This window comes from Pantherophis guttatus, chromosome 1 (genome assembly GCF_059756535.1).
Source record: "Pantherophis guttatus breed Tessera chromosome 1, ASM5975653v1, whole genome shotgun sequence".
NCBI lineage: Eukaryota > Metazoa > Chordata > Lepidosauria > Squamata > Colubridae > Pantherophis > Pantherophis guttatus.
Genome location: NC_142063.1, coordinates 103,948,568 through 103,972,602, shown reverse-complemented (window position 1 = coordinate 103,972,602; position 24,035 = coordinate 103,948,568). Strand labels below are relative to the sequence as shown.

Here is a 24,035-nt window from a genome sequence, read left to right as displayed (position 1 = left end):
TAATATAAGCAGCCCTTCCCAGCTATTATGTTCCTTGCTGATATCTCAGTAGAAATTGCTGGCATTGCATTACCTGACTTAATTCCTTGGGGCAAGCCAACATTTATATTTCATTTCACTTTGGGCACTTAATCCTGCAGTTGTTTCTTATGTTGGGATTTCCCCATTATATGTGTTTTAATATTTAATGTAGGCAAAACCCTACCCTCCTTTTTCCAGAGAGTCAACTTTCAGAGTTCAAGTTCGTATGAATAAAGGCCCAGTTTTTATGTCTTTCGTATGCAGCGCAACAGGTTTATAGCACTTGGGTTAAGTCCTTTTTAATTTTGTCTTTTATTTATAGAGTTATTTTTAGACAGAACTGGTAGTGAATAGTTTCATATAGTGAATGTACAGATACTAATTGGCTTTTATGAACAGCAGACTAATTGAGTTTCAGAAAAAAGACCAGCTTTCGTATCCTGGTAATTTCCAGAAACATTGAATTAAAATTTCTGAAGTTCGTGTTTGAGACTTGGAATGCCTAAAATTCTAGAATTCCAGCACAGGTTGGCATTATGATTGAGAAAATAGTATTTGAACATTGAGGCTAGTGGAACAATGATTAAGTGGGGTTTAGGTAAGGATTTAGTCTGATATAAGACTAAAAAGATAAGGAAGATAAGGCCATGGAGAGCATCAAAGTTAAGGATAGATTATGATGGTCCTTGAAGGGTAATGTTAGTGCTATTAAGTTAGCAAAGACAAGCTCAGGTAGTGGCGATTACATGGAAATGTTTACAGAATTAGTTTTCGTGACACAGTAGGAAAATTATTTGCAATTACTTTGTGGAATTTGGTCATCCCAAATTTAACAGAGTTTGCTAATCAAATCTGGTCTTGCTTAGCTTCCTAAGTTTAAAAAATGTTATACAGTAGTGGCCAAAATTGTGGAAACCTTTTGGGAAAAGTGTATTTTCTAAAACTAGCTAATAACACCACTTTTTTTTGGAATAATACCATAAAATTATTCATCAATGGAAAGGTAATTTAATCAAGAATGTAATGCAATAACTTTATGAAGGATTTGCTATTAGAATAGCAGTAACAGTATAAAGAAGAAAAGTGAATCATGTAGAAGAAACGAAATATACAAAAATTATTATGTCAGTTAAAACTTAGTTGAGTAACCTTGGTAGTACAGTGGTCTAAAGCACCCTGTTATTAAGACCACCTGCCTGCAATTACTGCAGGTTCGAATCTCGTCAGGCTCAAGGTTGACTCAGCCTTCCATCCTTTCTAAGGTAGGTAAATTGAGGACCCAGTTGTGGGGGCAATAAGCTGACTTTGTATAAATATACAAAAGGATGAAGGCTATTGCTTAGCGCATTGTAAGCCGCCCTGAGTCTCCGGAGAAGGGCGGCATATAAATCAAATTAAAACAAAACAAAAAAAAAAAAACCTTTAGCATGAATTCTGGCCTTACAACGTCTTCCCATGGAGTGAAGCAAGTCTTTTAGTTCTGCAGCTGTTATAATGTGAAACCAAGATTTAATGATTGTTTCTATTAACCTGGTTTTATTGCTGTGTCGCTTCTGACTAACAAGTTTCTTTAGTCGGCTCCATAGACTTTCAATTGGGTTAAGGTCTGGGCTATTCCCAGGCCATTCCAGCAGTGAAATATGATTATCTTGAAACTCCCCCCCCCCCAAAAGGGGGGGGTGTTATTAGCCATCAAACCTCAAAAATACACACTTTTCCCAAAAGGTTTCCACAATTTTGGCCACTACAGTAATTTAAATTAATTTAAGTTTTATGATAAATCCAATGTCATCTGAATGGATTGCTGCCCATATGACAAGACTTTATCATTTTGTTCTCCCCGGAAGAAGTTCTCTTCCGACTTAAGTGTTTTGGTGCCCTTCACTGATAGAAAAGACTTGTAGACTAGAGAACAAGTGTGGAACTTGTTTCACAAAGCAGTTTTAGTGGGAGGAGCTTACTATTCACAAAATGGCTACCTATTACAAACCATTCAACTGATGACATACTTTGCCAACCCTGCATACTATCATCTATTTGGGGACATATTTCCAAACAGAGTACTAGATTGAAATCTAAGAACATAAGAAAACCTACAAGGCCTATTAGAACCTACCCAGAGGTATCCTTGGAAGGTGGTGCTAGAAGTTGATGCTTTGCTTTGCAATCTGTTATTTTTTCTTTTAATTCATTAGCAAAACAATTATGTACACATAGGAAGCCTAGTAATCTCAGAGGTTAAAGAAATACAAAGGCATAGGAGTCACTTTGCTTACATCTGTGTAGCCTGTGGCTCAGAATTTGAGAGAGTGTAGGGATTGAGGGGAATTGTCCTTTTTTACACAATACTGTATAGTAAAATGTTTCTCTTTATGTTAATTTGTTTTTGTTAATAAATATATATGATCTTCTTTTGTATTATTACTTCTTAAATAATATACCTGTGTTTCTTCTGGGTACTTTACTACGGTAGTAGCTTTTCCTTGAGTAAAATATTTTCCCCTGTGAAATAGAAATCTATTTTTGAAAACTTTGTTTTGCATGTTTTATTTTTGTTAGACCTGCATAATTGTCCTCTTGCTGGATGACTTTAATATTTACTCAATAAATTGTGGAAAATAACTGTTAACAATTACTGAGGATTTTCTGAGTTTGAGAAGCTCTGAATGAAAATTTCATAATTCAGTAGAAAGTGTGATGCAAAGAAAATAATTGAATTATTTTCTCAATTTGCACAAGATGGAGACCAGTTGAATAAATTGTCTACTTTCTGTGCAGAATACAATCCTGCAGAGACTGTTGAAGGAAAGAGATGAATGCACAGAGATTAGTTATTGCTATACGGCTTATGATATGAGAAAAATTCAAAAGTTAGTATGATTATTTTTTTTAAAAAAAGCCTATGCACTTCAACATTAGAAAGGAAGCCCAATGACATATTTTGCTGAAGGTCTAGGTGGAATTAACAGGAAGAGTTGAAATAAGTCTTGAAAGTATGAGAAGGGTTGTTTATTTTTTTCCCCATAATCTTAAAAATGAAAGATTATAGCATGATCAGAAGTATCACTGACCATATGAGAAAAAGAAAACAGGATATGCTTTAATGTTGACATCCCTGCATCCTATACAGTAAAGGCATGCACCACAAGATCAGCAGAGGAAGGAAATTTATTCCTTCTAAGCTTATATATACAGTATATTTGCTATATTTGTGTCTCTTCCATTTACAAAAAAATAAGAATATCTCTGTGTTCCAATCTATACTCCTTCAAATTTTTTAATACAGTTTGCAGTTTTAAAATGCATACAAGATATGTTTGCACAAACAATACTTATAAATAGGAATCTCATATTAAAGCTCTATTAGGAAATTGTGCGGGGAATGTGCATGTTAGAGAAAATGTGCACAAAAATACATGCATAAAGATATAAATGGATATACATGTGAGCAAATTGTCCTGTTAATTTTTGGAAAAGCATAAATATGCAAAGGTAAGTGAAACTGAAGTTTGCAGATTTAATCTCTTCTTAGTTCTGAGGGATTAAATGGAAAGGCAATATTTACTCACTATTTCTATAAATGAAGTTCTTTTGAAATTAAACAGGAACCAGGTACTTAACTGGCCTTGGAATATGAGCCAATAAATGAATCCAAAGCTCTCACATGTATTTATATTTCCTGATTTTCAAAAAGTCAGTGTTCTAGATGTTGGAAAACCCACACTAGCAACTATAGTTTCTTTTGAATTTTAAAGGTGAAGGGTTTTATTAAAAATATATATATTTTTAACAGTTGAGTACTAATTTGAAAGGCCTCCGGATAAAATATTTAAAATAATAAAGAACATGAGGCTAAATTGTTTTGTTTTATAATTATTTTCATGACAGAATATAAAAACACCATTTATTTTACTAATATCAGTGAGATTTAATTCAGACTAGATTGTTCTCAAATGTTTGTAGTCAGGATTAAGACGGGGGCAAATATTCACAAGGGGAATGCAAAGCATGAGGTAAGCACCCCCTTTTCAAGCATAAACGCATCTGCATCCTTTCGAAGGCTTGGCTCCGAAAAAGGCACTTTGTTTAATTACCTGTGCATCTGTGTACATGCATAAACAACGTTTCTTGTGAAATTAATAGCAAAGGATATCGAATATGAATGCACACACAGGTTCAGACAACCAAGTAAAGCATTCATGGAACCCAAGTGAACCTTCTGAAGAAAGTAAATGCTTTAACCTTTAGAGAACGATACACTTATTAATACTCTATCCATTTATTGCTCTGAAATTGAAAAGAGGGTGCAGAATTAATTTCATACCACTAGGTGGAGGTGTGAGCAGGATTTAAGTTTCTCCCCCCCCCCACCCCCAAATATTCAGTTTACACTGAATAAGTGATTATCATGTAGAAAGGTTATGTATGTACATTGGCAGATTTAAGATATTAATGGGAGAGATGTTTGGACATGACTCACAAAGAGAATGAGGCATATTTATTTAAAAATTGTTTTTGAAACTTCAATATTTAAACTATGGAAAAAGTAAATTCAACGAGGTATTCTCCCCATGAGACTATATTTTTCTTTTATTTTTATAAGCAAATGTTTTTATGGTGCCAAGACACAGCGGAATGTTGTTATCTCAGCATGCTCTAAGAAAATCCAGGCACATGATCCAAGTGGATTAAACATTCTTCTGAACAGAAGGATATTTAGTGTGCCTGAAAAAGCTATTTTCTTGCAGGAATCTCATTTTGTTGTCAGATTAGGTCTTTGAGCTCTAGAGATTATATAATGTATGTTAAATATTGCAGGTGTTAGATCACTTTTCCTACTAAAGCCTTAATTCTTGATCATACTGAACTGCAAAAAAAAAAAGAAGAAGAAGAAGTTCACGTTGGTTTTGAAAGGTGTACAAATTTCTGCCTTTCTCATGTTTTAATAATACTTTTTCATTGTTGTCATTTTAGCCAAGATGGCTGTTTTCACTGCTCTTAAAGAGAAGCTAGGGCAGAGTCACATTTTAAAGGCTACGTAAAGATACCTTCCTATTAATAATTAAGGCTTCAAAATTGAAACACCCACCATATTTAACATACATTATATAATCTCTAGAGCTCTATTCCTATGTAATAAAGAATTAAGGAATAAGGATTCCTGCCCATGGCAAGAGGTTGGACTAAAAGACCTCTAAAATCCCTAGTTGTGAAACACCCAAATTTCGATCACATGATCATGGGGATGTTGTGATGGTTGTGAGGAATAGTTGTAGGTTATTTTTTGGGTGCTGTTATAACTTTTAACCGTCACTAAATGAATAGTTGTACTTAAGTGCATTATAATATAATTTTCTATCTAACATATTCTATCTAACAATTCTACTATTAATACATATGTATATATGTACATATACCTATACATGTTTTTTGAGGTTTTCACGGGTGTTTGTACCTATACATATATACCTATACCTATATACATACACACACACACACACACACACACACACACCCCACACACACACACACGGTGTTTCCCTGAAAATAAGACAGATTCTTATTTTCTTTTGGGCTCCAAAATACACTAGGGTGTCTTTTTTTCCCCATGTACCGGAGGCCCACTTCTTCTGCTTGCTTGCAGCAGTGCAGGAGGCCTCAGGGTGCATCAGTGCCGCTGCCACTGTGAGACAGGAGGGTGGAGCTGTCTCACGTGCCCCGCACGGACTTACCTCAGGGCCCCCGGAGCCGGGCCATCCACGCCCCGACACTTGCCTCATCTATGGCGGTGGCTCCAATAATCCCATCCAGAAGGTAAGCCAATGTGGGGTTCATGGGACAACTCCACCCCCCAGCTCATGGCTGTGCCACTTCGAGCAACCAGAAAGAATGGCTGCCCTGCTGCTCAAGCTCTTAAGTAGGGCTTATTTTGGGGGTAGGGGTTATATTAGGCACACACGTAAAAACATGCTAGGTCTTATTTTTGGGATAGGTCTTATTTTTGGGGAAATATATAATATGTATGAGAGAGAGGGGGGGAGGGAGAGGGAGAAGATTTTAGTTAATTTTTATGAAAAGAACTGGCATGATAAGGAACAAGGTGTTCACATTGCATTCTTGTCAGAGGCACTGAGGCGCTTCCGGGTTAAAAGGATTAGCTGGTGGCATCACTGTTGCTGGGAGGGAGGGAAGAATGCCTAGTTGGCAGTTTCTTTCATGTCCCCAGCAGGAACTGGAGTGAAGGACAGAATCTTCCCCTGCCCCACAGCAACATTCGGGTCTCAAAATATGAGCTTGCTCTTGTCAAGCCAGCATCCTAAACATGTGAGCCACCATGCTCATCAATAAGGTATTGAACTGACACCAAGAAACCTAGGTTTCAGTTCACACTTTCCAGTGGGAGCTGACCAGATGACTTTGGGCTAGTCACATTCTCATTACAACTCACCTCACCAGCACTGTTGCTGTGAGCAATTGGAGGAAGGAATAATATGCATGCTTCCTTAAGACTCTGATTGAAAGCAGGATATAAATGTAACATGTTGATTCATTTGATTTTTATTTATTAATTATTTATTTACCAAACAAATTTATATGGCTGCCCAAATCACACATAGGTGACTCCAGGTAGCTTACAACATTAAAAATCCACAACATAAAAACCCAGCCATACTCTCCCATAGCAGCTGCAGCAGCAGCACAATCCCATCAATCACTTGATCAGCTCCATTTGTGGTCCCCAGAATCGCTAACAAAACCACATCTTCAAAAAAGCAGCAGAGTGGAGTCCAACCACAATAAAAATGCCTTCCAGGTAAGAATATTGGGTAGATTTAGAGAAACGTTGTAGCTCAAGCAAAACTTACTGAAAAATTTCAGGAAGAGTGAATACTTAGATTGCCCAGAAAGCATTAAGCCAAATTGCATGCAGTGTTGCTGCTCCATTTAAATTGGCAATGAGAGGGGAAAATGCATATCCAAAATCTAAAGGGGGCAGTGTTGAACTGCACAGAGAAGCAAATGCAAGATGATGGTATTTAAATAGCTGATTTGCAAGTTTGTTGTACATATTCAGATGTAATGAAAAATACTTTGTAAAGGTTAGCAAGAATAGTGAGGAATATTCTCAGTTCCTGATTTTTGGTTTGATCTGGTCTTAGAATGAAGTTCAGGTAAAGGGAGGCACAGAGAAAAAGCGGCAGCAATTCGTATTTCTTTGAAAACCAGCAGAGTGCAGAGCCCCATAATATTTTCCTTCAGTATGGAAAATGCTCTAATATAAAGCAATTGTATTTGGAAGATTCAGGAGCCCTGTTCAAGGATTTAGTATCTGGAATGTTTACTGAGATTCTCAGTCATCCAGGTCATGGTGGTCCCGAAGGTGCTTTTTCAAGAGGCAGCTGGACTTTTTTTGTTTTTTTCCTTGAACATGTTTTGCAGCTTCTTGGATGAGAAGCAAAAAATCTTCAACGAAAAACAAAGAAAGTCCAGTTGCTTCTTGAAAAAGCACCTTCGGGGTTACAGGTAATCCCACTCCACTAACCGATGTTCACATGTTGCCCTATATCTGTGATGATGAACCTATGGCACGCGTGCCACCTGTGGCACACGGAGCCATATTGGTGGGCACGCGAGCGTTACCCTAGCTCAGCTCCAGCGCGCATGTGTGTGCCGGCCAACTGATTTTTGGGTCTTCCGGGCCCACAGGAAGTCAGGAAACAGGCTGTTTCCGGCCTCCAGAAGGGGCCGGAAAGGAGGGGGGCCTCTGGGGGGAAGGCTGTTTTCACCCTCCTCAGGCTCCTAGAAAGCCTCTGGAACCTGGGGAGGGCGAAAAATCGGCCTTCCGGTCCCACCATGCCATTGTGTGCCAAAAGTGGGGGGAGCACAGGGGGGGTCGTGTGTGCATGTGCGGGGGGCAGGGAGCATTGAATTATGAGTATGGGCATGCACACATATGATCCCCCCCCACTTCCCCCATTTTTGGCACGCGACGGCAAAAAGGTTATCCATCACTGCCCTATATGTTTGGAGGCTGAATGTGTGATTGCCTGCAGGCAGTCAGTTGGACTCAAGTGACATTGTAGCTCTGGAGGATAAAATGGAATGCTCTTGTACTGAGAGTTTGGTGTTCCTTAATACAGATAGTTCTCTATTTACAACCACAATTGAGCCCAAAATTTATGTTACTAAGTGAGAAATTTGTTAAGTGAATTTTGCCCCATTTTATGACTTGCCACTTTTCTTAACTGAACCACTGCAGTTCTTAAATTACCAACATGGTTGTTAAGTGAATCTGGTTTCCCCAATGACTTTGCTTGTTCAGAAGGTTGCAAAAGGTGATCACATGACCCCAGGACACTGCATCCATCATAAACGTGAGTCAGTTGTCAAGCATCCAAATATAAATCACATGACCATGAGAATGCTGCAACAGTCATAAGTGTGAAAATTGGTCACAAGTCACTTTTTTCAGTGCCGTAACTTTGAACGGTCACTAAATGAACTGTTGTAAGTGGAGGACTACTGTATTGTGGAGCAACAGTGTAATGCAGAACGTTGACCTAGGATCTGGGAGACCCAGCTTCAGATACCTTGTGAGTCATGAATATTTGCTGAATGACCCATGAGCCACTCCTTATCATAAAGATAAAACAGCAATGGATGATATGTATGCAATCCTAAATTTCCTGAAAAGAATGTGCAGGATTAGAATAAAATGAAAATATAAAATAGAATGAGCATAGAATAAGAGTCAAAGAGTGTTTAAGGTTAACAAAACACCCCTAAAATAGTTGATAAAAGTAATAACAGCTGTTACTGATGCAATTTACTATTTGCTTTTTAATTCCAGTTTTTTATTTTTTTGATTTATATCTCACCTTTACTTCAGGAGCTCAGCATAGTGTCCATAGCACTGTTGCTTTCTGTTTTTACCCACAATAATTTCCATAAGTGATAAAAATGGGCTTAGAAGTAGGACTGACCCAAATCCGCCATCCAGTGAGTTGCTGTGACTGACAATGAGTTAGAATCGGGGACCCCAGCTGTTCCCTCCTTCCCTTCCTCATTTACACACACATAAATTGACACACTCAATTTGATTCTGGTTCAAGCCAGAATCTTGCATGAATACGCATTGCAATCCTGCAGAGTTTCATTTTAACAAAAGTCATATTAACGGAACACATTCCGTTAGGATAGAAGTTCCCTGAGGATGGGCTCCAGCACGAGTCTGAAAGCTTGGAAGACTAAACCTTTGGTCCCTGTGACTGACCCAGATTGGATCCTACAACATTATCTTGGGATATGTATATTTGCCTTCATTCATAAGTGTCATATTGCCATCTGCTGGCTATTTTCCACCCAATAATCTCAGTAAAGCAGTTAAGGCGGAATGGGACAATTCGCCTCAGCCAACTCACCATGGTCAACTCGCCATGGCCAATTCACAGCGGCCAACTCAGTAACAGTAACAGAGTTGGAAGGGACCTTGGAGGTCATCTAGTCCAACCCCCTGCTCACGCAGGAGACCTGTACTAAGGATTTGGACCGCCGAACTGCCAACTTTTCTGATCAACAAGCTCCGTGTCTTCTTAGCCACTGAGCCACCGTGGAACAACTTGCCACAGCCAACTTGCCACAGGAAAATTCACTGCGGGACATTTCAACAATTCAATTTAATTATTTAAAATAATTGTAAAAATTATTTTAAATTTTGTCATTTACATTTTATTTTGTCCCTCTTTTGGCATCCTTTCTTTAATGATTCTATTTGACTATTTCTTTGATATTAGTGTAACTTGTCGGGAGCAAGTTGGCTATGGCGAGTTGTCATAGACTCCATAAAAGGGCCAAATTAGAAACAAAGAAAGTCCACTCTGTATCCCAATTCCTTTATAACAGACTAACAGCCTTGGAAAACCTTTTCCAATGCTGGTATTGATTTTCTCAGAATTCCTAGTCTTCATTGTTTCAATAGATCTGCAGAATGAGTTGGACCATTTTAAAAAGCCATATGGGTGGAGATTATTTGCTGCTGGGAGAAAAATAAAGCATTATCTTGAATACGTTTTAAGAAAATACATTTCTTGAGTCCCTAAAGCACTAGAAGACTACTTTGTATTTTGAGAGCTGTTTGTAGTTTTGTTGCAGCAGACTAAACATGGCTATCCCTCTGGAAACACAGCAATATTTATAACAGCGGCAGATTTCACATTGTATGGCGCAAATGCATGAGAAGTGTTTACTAACTGAATGTGTTTGTGTATACACACACATTCACTCACTCACTCACACACACAGTACATACACAGAGTATATATGTATGTGTTTGTGTATTCAAGATCACTCTCTAATATCTAGTAAGTGGAGAAGAGGAAGGCTATTTTGGTTCTTGGGGTAGGGAGGGGAAAACTGAACATGGGCGCACAGCAGAATTGAGCGTTGAAAAGGATTTTTCAATTTATCAGGATTAGCATGTAGCACTTGCAGTGACAGGTGTTTCCTTTATGCCTTGTCCAAAGTCTGGGAAGTAGTTTGTCATTAAGTACTGCATTCGGTGTGTATCTCAATTTCAATATAACTGGAGGGCCCAAGTCTTTGTTAGGTCCTTGTTGTTACATCTGACCTCGGCCAGCTGGAATCCATTGTCTTTAGCGTAATGTAACAGCTGACATAACATAACGGGTATCAAGCTGAAAAGCCAAAGCAGCCTGATGAACTGATGAAAATGAGGGGGCAAAAGGAATGGAGAGATTGGGACGGGTATTACAGCACCCTGACTCAAAAGTGGAGAGCTGCTCTCTGTTTTCCCTGGGGGAATTAGCCAGGAAATAAAGAGATGAACCTGCTGATGCTCTGTTTGCAATTGATTACATATGATAGACTACCAGGGGCAGGTTTGGGCTTGCCAGCTGTCACTTGCTGGTAGCTATTGAATTGCTTCAAGTGGCTCCTGGGGGAGATGATGGGCCTGCAATTGCAGGTGTTGTGGGATTGCATAACTGCAGTGAATACTGATGGGCTGGTTTTAGAAGATATGTGGAATAAATGCATCCGATGTTTTATTTTCTAATAGGCAATAGGCAAAATCCCATCCCCTGATTTTAATTCTTTAAAAAATAAAGTGACTTGATTTCTTAAGACACCTTTGAGAGGTATCCATGGAGAGAGAGGCTAATGCGTTTTTAGTTTTAATCAGATTTTATAAGGAAAACAATGTTCCAATTCCATGTTTTGCTTGTAAATCAGATTTAAGGTCCAAGTGTGGGTCTCCCAGGGGAGAATTGATTGGGGTGGTGGTGACTCTTCCTCCTATTAACCTATGCAACTCATAACATAAACGTATAACTTTATGCAAAAGTCCTCACATGTTATTTCTGATTACTCGGTTCTGCTCTGTTCAGATCTCAAAATCAGTGAGTCCTTATTTTTTCCTATGTTAATTTAATACATTGTAAGCCACCCTGAGTCTTTGGAGAAGGGCGGCATATAAATTAAATCAAATTAAAAATAAAAAAAAAATACAGCAATGGACAAACTTGAATAGGATTCACACATCACATGGCGTCTGCCTGAATTTACTTATAAATGGGACATACTGTCCTCCCTTCAGTGTGATTGCTGGGGCCCATGTCAAAGTATAGATCACATTGTAACCAGCTGTAAGCTGAGGGCATATGTCTAGGATCTGATTTTCTCAGATAAATGATGCTGTGCTTCAATGGTTAGATGGCCTAGTGCAGCGCCCGCCTGCCTTTGGGGCACCATAGACTGGTTCTGTGGAGGGAGGTCTTCTGCAGACCAGAGAGGGCGTGCTTTCATGTGTGGCCTGCGTCACACGGATGGGGCTTCACTTATTTCTGCGGCCCTGTTTCTGGCATGCCACGGACTGGTTCTGGTTCACAGATCGAGGGTTCGGGATCCCGGGCTTAGAGATTGGTATCTGAATATAGATCCTTTTATCTTCATATTTTACAGGTAATGCTCAACTTACAACCATAATTGACTCCAAAACTTCTGTTGCTAGGTGAGACATTTGTTAAGTGAGTTTTGCTCCATTTTACAGCCTTTCTTGACACAGTTGTTAAGTGAATCACTGCAATTATTAAATTAGTAACAAGGTTGTTAACTGAATCTGGCTTCCCCATTGACTTTTCTTGTTAGAAGACCCATACCCTGGGAAACTGCGACTGTCATAAAGATGAATGAATTGCCAAGCATCTGAATTTTGATAATGTGACCATGCAGATGCTGCAACAGCCGTAAGTGTGAAAAATGGTCATAAGTCACTTTTTTCAGTGACGTTGTAACTTTGAATGGTCACTAAATGAACTGTTTTAAGTTGAAGGCTACCTGTACTATGTTTGTAATTTAGGTGAAACATTTATATACATTGTAAGTCCATGCATGTTATACCATATACTAAATAAATAAATCTAATCGACATCTTGAAACTTAATGGGATCAGATATGAAGGTATTTCCAATCTCAGGATTTCTAGTTAAAGGTTTCCTCTCTTTCTGCCATAAATTCATGGGGAATCTGGACATTGTCATCGTCAAGTTGCAGAACTTGCATTTTGTTTGCATTTTTCTTATCTTCTACCTTACCGTGGAAAATTCAGTAAGGAGGGTAACATTAGTGTAACAGCACAATATTTTTGCAAGCATGAATAGGAAAATATCCCATTGTTGTTCAGAAAGAGGACTTTCTTTGGGGAAGGTATTTTTCCTCTCCTTTTTCTTTCCTTGCCCCTACTTGTTGGGTTATTGAATAATTCTGTATCTAGCATAGCAAGCACTGTAATCTGTTTTTTGCTTTCTCCCCTCTACCTTTTGTTGCAAAACATTTAAAAGAAAGAACTTGTTTCGTTTAGCAATTTCCCTTGCCATCTTTCTCTACAAAGTTTTCAGCAAATAAATTACTTCCTGAGCATTCCCTCTCTCTTGAAATGAGCAAGTTTCCTGATCTTCCACTACAAGTGGCCACTTACTAGAGTGGCCTAGTACTTCTATTCTGTTGTTTTTCCTTTCCTGTTTTAAATTGGTCAGTTTTTATTTATAGTAACTAAATTATTGGCCAAGATTGGGGGTGGGGGAGAAAGAGATTGAATTAATCTAGGAAATGCATTTTGTTGAATTTAGAATCTTGAATCAGAATCTAGAATCTGTTGAATCTAGGAAACACATTTTGTTCAAACATGAATTTCAGCAAATTTAGAAAAACTAAAGCTGGCAAATTTTCAGTTCCTATTTTGAAATTGATTGGGGAGGCCAGTCATAACTTTGAAAGGTTGCTAAGGACAACTTATATTTTAGGACTTTAAATGAGCCATGTATTGAACACACTAGCGGTAATTTCAAGGTATCGGGCAATACAGCATAAAGGCAATAATGCATACAGGAGATAGCAGAATCTTGGCTGACCAAAATAATTCATATATTGATTTTACTCGGAAGCTTCATTGTTAGAGAAAGAATGGGTTGTGACCATAAGGGGTATAAAAGGGAAGGAATCTAAATCATTTAGGTTTTGTCCACTATGTGGACAAAAAAACCCACTGAATTGGAAAAAGAACTTAAAATATTTTTAGGGAAAATTCTCCTCTACTAATAAATATGATTCAAATAAACATACTTCTCTTGATATTCGTACTTTATGCAAGTATAAAAAAGAGCTGTTTTATGAGATTTGCATATTGAGTTTAGAGTACAGTAATGAACAGCTTTAATATGTGGATGAAATGCTTTTATGAGAAACAATATCAGATAATAGGAAATGAAACAGGATGCAAATGCAGTTGCTTTTAGTTTCTCAAATTTTAGAACAGTCACCTGAAGAGCAACTTTGCAACTGCCCAATTTGTCTGAAGTGGAAAATTGTCTGACCTACATTTCCAGATGGGGTATAATGAGCCAGAGAAATAAAATGCAATTTAATGCAATTCTGTTTCTAGTTTACAATAGAAAACATTAAATTTTGAGTTTCTGAGAGCTTTCCACCTGGAAGCACCCACTTTCATGTCTTTCATTTTCAAATTAGGAACTGAAAATTTTATGTTAAAGACATACATCTGTTGTATTGTGCTATGTATTTATATTAGCAAATACTGTAGCTTTCTGACTTTTTGGCCTCTTACATAGCTTTTACATTCTTTCAGCAATGCTGCTTTATAAATAATGTATGCATTGGATCAGATCAGACTAATAGTCACAGCAAGTTAATTTCCATGAAGATTAAATTTCTTATTCTCAATTATGTCTGCTTTTAAGTGAATAAGGAATAACAATTATAAGATGTAAACATGTTTTAATGTTTAATTATACCTATTAGCCTCCTATATATCAACCAATAGTGAAACAACAAAGTAACAAGTATGGAAAGTTTGAGAGAAGTGAAATGGTTTCACTAAATTTGCTAAAAGTATATTCAAGCACAGATATAGTTGTGAGGGGGCGTATTATGACGCTAACCACTGGAAATAATTTCAGGAAGTGATAGAGGTAGTTTTACATAATTTGTTAATTTGTCAGTGGTCACTTCTTGCTATTTGGCAACTTTGGTGGAAAAATGGATGTCTGCACTATCCAATCAATTTATGTGATACATGGACTTTTATAATGCACCTGAAATAAATCAGAAAATAATGTAACTGGAATATGGTGGGCCTTCCTTCCTTCCTTCCTTCCTTCCTTCCTTCCTTCCTTCCTTCCTTCCTTCCTTCCTTCCTTCCTTCCTTCCTTCCTTCCTTCCTTTTACAAATAATTTTTTATATTACAAGGGCTACACATACCTCCTGTGGTCATGTCATTGCATTATACATGCTTGTCAACCAGCTCACATTTAGTGCCATTTGTAGTGTTCTGCAGTCATGTAATTGTGATTTTTGATGTTTTTTGCTGCTTCAGCCCATTGGGTTATTTACATAGACTTGAGATATTTATTCTGCTTTGAAGAGTTGGGGTTCAAAACTGGGGAGAGGAATGACAGATTGTGCATTAAGTTTCAGAGATGGGGTAGTTAAGAAATATATGCTGTCAAACTGCAGGCCAATGGTCCAGCAGGATAGATTATATTATGATAACAGTATTAATATACCCTATAAGCCTGTTTGGAATGCACAATATTTCTAATACAACTAGAAATTGTTGGCAGAAGTATTTAGAACGAGCTGTTTCTAGAGAATTCAGCTCAATGAGAAACAGTATGTTGGAAACTACAATTAAACTATGATTAAAAATTAAGGATTTGTAAAAAACAATTAATTGCTTTTATATCTAGCCAAAATCTGTTAACTGTAACAATATTACAAGGAAACTTTAGTGACCATTGGAAGTTACGACACTGAAAAAAGTGACTTATGACCGTTTTTCACACTTATGAGTACCATAGCATGCCCCAGGTCATGTGATCAAAATTTAGACGCTTGGCAACTGACTTATATTTATGATGGTTGCAGTGTCCTGGGGTCATGTGATCCCCTTCTGTGACCTTCTGATAAGAAAAGTCAATGAGGAAGCCAGATTCACTTAACAATCGTGTTACTGACTTAACAACTGCAGTGATTCACTTAACAACTGTGGCAAGAAAGGTTGTAAAATGGGGCAAAACTCACTTAACAAATGTCTCACATAGTAAACAGAAATTTGGAGTTCAATTGTGATCGTAGGTCTAGGACTACTTGTAGCTGCCTTTTTAACCAACTGTGGGTTTCTCACAATGGTCAATGGAAGTATATGGAGAGAAGCAAAGTAGTTTGTTCAGCTTCACTTTCCCAATGAAAGGACAGTCAATTCCATTTTTAGGATTCCCTCAGATAAAAGATAAGGTCTTGCTATTGTTTTCAAATTCAGAGAAGGAATTCCAAACAAGAGCTCTTCTCGCCCTTGAATAAGCCTGATATTCAAATTTCTGGTGCTTTAACAGTTCTGGAAAGAGTGGAAGTAACTGGAAAGAATGCAGATTATAATTTACCTACACTAGTCTTCAGATGGCTTTGAAACAGTTGCTGAACCAGATTTTTATTGCCCTAATAGGGAGTCCTTCAGCTAGTAGGACTTTCTTGGAGCTCTCCAAGGTCCTGCTTTCTGCTGGTATGTCTTCTTGTCCTATCTTCTAATGCCATGTGCTATCTCTGCCTGATTTTAACAACCTTGTTTAATAAGATTAGACTGGGCTTCTTGATGACCTAGATTTAGCACTATTGAATTCTCTTTTGATCCATTGAATGGGACAATCTTCTTGCTTCCTTTTCCTTATCCTCTTTTTCCTCTTCTCTTTCTTTCAATAGATCAGCTTGCTGCGTGATGCCATAGTTATTTTTCTTGATATAGCATTTGACTTGCATCCTACCACTCAATTCAGGTCTTGGAAAAGTTAAATCCAAGTAAACATAGTAACAGTTTCCTTGAAAGTCTTTGGTCTGTGTTTTATCTCAGTTTGCTATTCCTGGGGATATGCATTTTGAAATTGTGAATGGGCATACCTTGTTATATTAAATCTCAAGTGGAATTGCAGTCATAATTCCTCTTCTATGTGATAGTGGAATTTGGTATAAAAAGGAACAGAAGAAGGCATCTGTAAATTGCATGCATTTATAGAGAAAGCTAGAAAAAATTCCTCCTTAAAACCCTGAAGAAGCATTGCCAAGCAATGTAAGCTGGACTGACTTAAACAGATTGATGATCTAATGTCCTAAGAAGGATGGCTCTTGTAGAAGATTTTGAAGGACAAGATAGATGCCTTAAGTTTTACAAAAAAGCCAAAAGAAAAAAAAAGAAATGCAGGCTTAATGCAAAACAGCTGCTGATTCATGCAATAGATTACATTAAGCACTTATTCATATTTATATCTCCACTAATCTGTCACATTCTAAAAATAGAAAGAAACATGGACATACAGAAGCTGGGGAGCATGTTAATGTAATAGGACTCCTAAATTTGAGTGGGAAATTAATTTGCAAAATAAAGTATTTTGCTTTACCTTAAAAAGTGCATTTGCGGAATATATTTTAGAAGAAAGTACAATAACAGATTTATAGTCAGTACCAAAATAATTCATAATGGACAGATTGGAGTCTGCAATGTTTCCTTTTCTTCTACTCTTCATCTGATAAGTAAACAACATTTAAAAATCAACCCAGTTAAATCAATTTAATTTTACTAGTATGCTTTGAAGTCTTGTGTCTGTATTTATTCTAGTAAACCCTTACAGGCAAAAAGTTCAAAACACTGTTGGCTATTTTAAAATATATATATATATTTGTGTTTGTTTATTTTAGCCAGTTGAATCATTAAATCTCTTCAAGTTTTAGATAGTGAGCTTCACATAATATCATCTGTCACTTCATGTCAAGTATTTAACAGTGATGCCATCATGTTCAGATTGCAGCATCTGGATCCCAGACTTGTGTTTTTATGTGGTAGGTAAAGAGTTTTTTTTCCTTCAGGGCAATCTTGTTGTTTCTTCTCAGAAATTTCTCATCTGTGTGATGATTCTGTCTCTGCTCTGGAGGTTGGGCATCTATGCAGCTGGTGTTGTCAGAAACATTTTCTCCCCAGGGAAAATGCATCTTAACTGTATCTCAGTCAATTGCAATAAAACCTGTGAATGGGCTGTGCTGCCTCTAATATTAAAAAATGGGTAGAAACCAAGCTGCAAATCAAAAGGCTTATGGGATAATAGGTGATAAACTGTTCAGTATATGTCTCCGCATTTGTGTTTCTTTTTTCTTCTCCAAATTATTTCTTTTAAGAGGAGGAAAGTGCACAGTTTCTGTTCGACAGCTGTCTGCTTCAAGTTTCAAGTTTTCTAAATCATTTGTTCTGTGTGAGGCGTTCTTTTTCAAGAAGCACAGTAGGAACTGATGCTTAACAGTTGAGAAATAATTCTCTTTTACCATTATCAAAAGGCGAGAATCTGTTCATTTTAAACTTAAGCTTTAATCTTAATCTCTAAATTCAGAAGCATCAGGAAGTATTTTTTAAAAAAAATCAGAAAGAGGCAAATGTGTAATTTGTAATTACAATTAGCTGCCAAAATTGTACTTTGCAAATAACTGATATATTAAAACGTGTGATAAACTGGGTTTTATCATTTCATTTTTCTCCTTTGTTTCCAGCAGAACAGATGCTTTCCAAATAAATGAAATTGGTTGAGTGTAATTCACCCCTAAGCTTGGTTGCAGTTATTACCATAAACCAAAACGGGGTTGGGGGCGGACTTGTGGTCTTCTAGAGATGTTTTTGGATTTTCGTCAGCCTCAGCATGCATAGCCAATGGGAATAAATAATAGGAGTCAGATCACCGGTTTATCCAACCTGATATTGTTGATGTTAATTAGCAGGAACTCTGCTTCATGAAAGAGTTTTTTCCATTCTACCTTGGAATGTTGAGTTTTGAACCTTGGGGTTATTTTGCATGCATTATATTTCTGATTTATGGATGTAGCATGCCGTATTAGAATTGCAAATGTAGAGTGAAAAAAACTCACAGAAATATAGGATTGGAAGCACCTTCAAGGTTTTTTAGTCTAATCCCCTGCCCAAGACAGGAATCCTTAAACTGCCATGGACAAATTGGTTGTTCAAGGTTTACTGAAAAACCTTCATTGATATAGAATCCAGGATTCCCAAAGGCAGGTTATTCCACTGCTTAATAGTTGTTGCAGTTAGGAAAGTCTTCTTTATTTTGAATTTGAATCTCCATCTGTAAAGTTTTGACCCATTGATTCTTGCCATTAACCTCCAAAAATTTTCATTCAGTACCTCTATTTCTTCTAGAATATGCAGGTATTAACTGGAGAGTGGATTTAGCCATTGAGAAATTTGACTTTTACCCAACTCTACCCAGTGTACATGCTAGGCTAACTTTGTAAATGCCAAAATTTTAGGGACTCTTCTGAAATAATGCAAGCCTTCCTATAATGCTAGAGATAGCCTAGCTGGCCAGATGTTGAGTAGCAGTGGAACCTAAAGCATCTTCTTAGATTGTGGCATGTTTAAAGGGTGTATCCCTTTAGTTCTACTTAATCCCCCAAATTATTACATTCAGTAGCATTAAAATCTACCATAGTAAGTTTTGTTAAAGAAAATCAATCATCCAGAAATAATATTGTGCCTCTACCTAGAGGAAGGTGAAAAATCATGTGTGTGAGGAGAAAGAGGAGAAATGGGTGTTAGACAGGAGTGAAATCCAAATTTTTTTCCTACCGGTTCTGTGGGCGTGGCTTGGTGGGCCTGGTAGGGGAAGGATATTGCAAAATCTCCATTCCCACCCCACTCTGGGGTCAGCCAGAAGTAGTATTTGCTGGTTCTCCAAACTACTCAAAGTTTCCGTTTCTGACAGGTACTCCAGAACCTGTCAGAACCTGCTGGATTTCACCCCGGGTGTTAGATGAAATGAATGTCCTAACTTAATTTCTGGCTATCCCTGAAACTACAGTCTTGACTGGGGGTAACCTTTGTAATACAGGTAGTCCTCAACTTACAACCACAATTGAGCCCAAATTTTTTGTTGCTAAGTGAGACATTTGTTAAGTGAGTTTTGCCCCAGTTTACAACCTTTCTTGCCACAGTTGTTATATGAATTGCTGCAGTTGTCAAGTTAGTAACACGGTTGTTAACTGAATCTGGCTTCCCCATTGACTTTGCTTGTCAGAAAGTTGCAGAAGATCACATAACCCCTGGACATTGCAACTATCGTAAATATGAGTCAGTGGCCAAGCACCTGAATTTTGATCATGTGACTACGGGGATACCACAATGGTCATAAGTGCAAAAAACGTAAGTCAGTTTTTTCAGTGCTGTTGTAACTTTGAACTGTTGTAAGATGAGGACTATCTGTACTATGCAGTGAAATGGGAGAAGAGATAAGAATAGAATTAATTATTTAATTATTTATATAGTTTATATTTATATAGGAATGACATAATAGGCTGGAATTTGATCTGTCTAGTCTTATGAAAAGAAGGACTAGGGGAGACATGATAGCAGTGTTCAGATATCTCAGGGGCTGCCACAAAGAAGAGGGAGTCAAACTATTCTCCAAAGCACCTGAGGGTAGGACAAGAAGCAATGGGTGGATACTAATTAAGGAGTAAAGCAACTTAGAACTAAGGAGAAATTTCCTGACAGTCAAAACAATTAATCAGGGAAAGGAGTTGCCTTCAGAAGTTGTAAATGCTGCAACACTGGAAGTTTTAAAGAAGAGATTAGATAACCATTTGTCTGAAGTGGTGTAGGGTTTCCTGCCTAAGCAGGAGGTTGGACTAGAAGTCCTCCAAGGACCCTTCCAACTCTGCTATTTCTGTTTCTGTTTCTGTTTCTATTTCTATTTTTAATTCTAATTCTAATTCTAATTCTCTTCTGTTCTCCTCTAGTCTACTCTAGTCTACTCTACTCTTCCTTTTTTTCCAGCTAGGAGGGATGGCTGGAGAAAACATTTCTTGCAAATAAGAGAGAGGTTATTTGGATGTGACAGAAGATGTATTTGAGAGAGAGCTATGTTTTCTTAAAGGCATATAACCTAATCACTTAATTGGGTCAATAGCTTAGCCCCCAAGGAATACACTGAAGAGTCATGGTAGCACAGTGGTTAGAATGCAGTATTGCAGTCTAATTCCAAGGGCAGTCAGCCAAGCCCTTGGCTGACTGCCAAGGGCTCCAATCCTCACCAGCTCAAGGTTGTCTCAGCCTTCCATCCTTCCGAGGTTGGTAAAATGAGGAACCAGATTGTTGAGAGGGGGGGGTCACTATGCTGACTTTGTAAACTGTTTAGAGAGGGCTGTAAAGCACTGTGAAGTGGTATGTAAGTCTAAGTGCTATTGCTATTGCTATTTGGCAACCTCTTTTTTAAAAAATAATTTCTATTGAGTATTTTACTTTTTAAAACCAAACACACAATAGCAAAAGAAATCAAGAGACAAAAACAAAAGACAAAAACACACGTACACCAGACGTTAAAATACAATACAACAACAGATATATACAATTTTACAACTTTACTCTTAGCTTTTATCCTCCCACTCCTTCCCTTTATTTTTAAATATTCATAATTAACTGTTTTATTAGCAGGATCATTATTTACATTTATATCCAGTATGTTAATATCTAATTTCACTTTATCTTATTTCTTAATTTGATTTCTGTTTTCCAACCATGTATAAAACCTATTCCACACTTTATAATAATCCGAGTCTTCTCTTTCTTCGATCTCCATCGTTAATTTATCCATTTCGGCACATTCGAGGATTTTCTTTATTATTGTTTCTTCCAATGGTGTATTGGTCGGCTTCCACATTTGCGCTAGAGTAATTCTGGCCACTGTTAGAATATGCAATATAATATAATAGAGACTTTTTCCATTTTTCTATCAATCATTCCTTGGAGAAACATCTCTGGTTTAAAATCTATCTTTTGGAGTGTAATCTCTTCCAACCACCCTTTAATTTTATACCAAAATTTCCTCACCTTAGGGCACATCCACCACATGTGGTAGTATGTCCCTAGTTTGTGACCACATCTCTAACATTGGGGTGATAAATTGGGGTACATTTTTGCCAGTCTCGCTGGTGCTAAATGCCACCTATAAAACATTTTATAGCTGTTTTCTTTGTATGATACTGCCATGGTCAATTTGTAATTTTTCTCCCATAATTTTTCCCATTTATCCAATTCTATGTTATGTCCAAAATTCCTAGCCCAACTTATCATTGTTTCCTTTACTGTTTCTTCCTCCAATTTGTATCTTAATAAGTAATTATAGATATTTGTAATCATTTTTCTTCCTGATCCTAATATTAATTTATCTAATTCTGATTGTTTCCTGTTTATGCCAAATTGTTCCTTATCTTTTTAAAATCTAGTTTTGATTTGTAAATATGGCCACGATTCCAAATTTATTCATGTTTTTTCAAATCTTGTATTGATTTTAATTCTCCTTTTGTGTCTAATAAATCTGTGTATTTTACCATTTATCTAGGTCTGTGGTATTTGGATGTATCATTGCTTCCATTGTAGACAACCAAACTGGGACTTTCATATAATGATTCTTTTTAATCTTTTCCCATACTTTCAGTAGTGCATCCCTTACCTTATGACTTTGAAAATAAGAGTGTGATTTATTTTTCCCATCCCATAAAAAGCCATGCCAACCGAGTTGAAGGTCATGGCCTTCTATCGTTAATATCCACTTATTTTTAAGTTGTATCCAATCTTTGAGCCATGTTAGGGATGCCGCTTGATAGTAAAGTTCCCATTCTGGTAAACTGAAACCTCCTTTTTTCCTACTATCTTGCAATAATTTGAATTTAATGTGCGGTTTTTTCCCTGACTATATGAATTTCAATGTCAATTTATTCAGTTGTTCAAAAAAAAATTTCCCTAATGTTATTGGTACTGTTTGGAACAAGTATAGTAACTATACTGTATGTTCATTTTTATCGTTGAAATTCTGCCAATTAATGATATTGGTAATTTAGTCCAGTTATCCAAATCTTTTTGTAATAGGAGTGTATCGTAATTGTCCCTCTTTATGGTAGTATACTTTTCTGATAGCCAAATTCTCAACTATTTAATTTTCTTTGTTCATGAGATTCCCAGTTCCTCCTCTAGTTGTTCACTCTGTTGTTTAAATTCTTAGTCAATATTTTAGTTTTGTCTTTATTCATTTTAAATCCTGCTACTGCACCAAATTGGTTTATATTTTGTAATAAAATAGGTCTAGATTCTAAAGGTTCCTCAATTTTAAATGCCAGATCATCTGCGAATGCTTGGACCTTATATTCTTGTGACTTAATTTTTAATCCCTTTATTTTCTAATTATCTCTAATTTGAGACATTAATGTCTCCACAGACAGAATAAACAACAGAGGAGACAGTGGGCAGCCCTGTCTCACTCCATTAATTATTTCAAAACTTTCTGTTTGTTCCCCATTGATTATTATCTTTGCCCTTTGTATAGTGTATACAGCTCTAATCGTGTCTATAAATTTTTCTTCAAAATTCATTCTTATTAATTGGTTTATCATAAAGTCCCAGTTTAAGTTGTCAAAAGCTTTTTGTGCATCCAAGAAAACCACAGCTACCTGTTTTTCGGGGTGAGCTTTGTAATATTCTAATGCATTGATGATAATTCTTATATTGTTTTTTATATGTCTGTTGGGTAGGAATCCATTTTGGTCCAAATGTATAATTTCAACCTCATATTTAATTCTCAGACTCACCCTCCAAATTGCCATCTGCTTTCTTGAATTGGTTACTGTGCTGGCCCTTATATCAACTATATGCCATAAGAAGGTCATGCTGACTTAGCTGCTTTTTTTTTCCAATACCTAAGGAATAGATTCTTTCTTTAAATTGGCTGCACTTATGTCTTGAGTAAAGAGTGGCAAAGTGACTTTGGTTATTAATTTTATATACACTGCTCAAAAAAAATAAAGGGAACACAAGCAGACGACATACGAGATCTGAATGAATGAAATAGCCTTATTAAATACTTTGTTCGTTACATACAGTAGTTTTGTGTTCCCTTTAGTTGTTTGAGCAGTGTATAAACTACTGAATGTAAAGAACAAAGTATTTAATAAGGCTATTTCATTCATTCAGATCTCGGATGTCTTCTGCTTGTGTTCCCTTTATTTTTTTGAGCAGTATATAAACACTTCTTAAAAATCAAATATAAAAACAAAATAAAGTCCATCACTGGATATTTGCAAAATTTCCCAACTATATCTTCTCTCCCTCTTCCTTTCATAAACTAATCCTTCTATCTTTAATGTTTATATACTGGTAGGTTTCCTGTCAAGTTGATGTGTAGGTTGGGTTCTCTTTTTATCCAAGAAGAGGCAACGGATTCATTGCATATTTGGTGGGGTTGTCGCTGTATATATATCCTTTGAGGAAGGTGATTGATGCCTACATTAAAGCAGGATCAAAGAAAAGGGAAGAAAGGGGAGCTGCAGTTAACAAGAATGTTGAAACATGAAAATATATTGAATATACCTGGTGGTCTAG

At 36.9% G+C, this 24,035-nt stretch overlaps 1 protein-coding gene across 2 annotated transcripts in view; it reads left to right on the top strand.

Annotated features, from left to right (window-relative positions):
* Positions 1-24,035, top strand: part of KCNQ1 (potassium voltage-gated channel subfamily Q member 1) — a 364,521-nt gene that overhangs the window by 48,294 nt on the left and 292,192 nt on the right. The window lies entirely within an intron of this gene.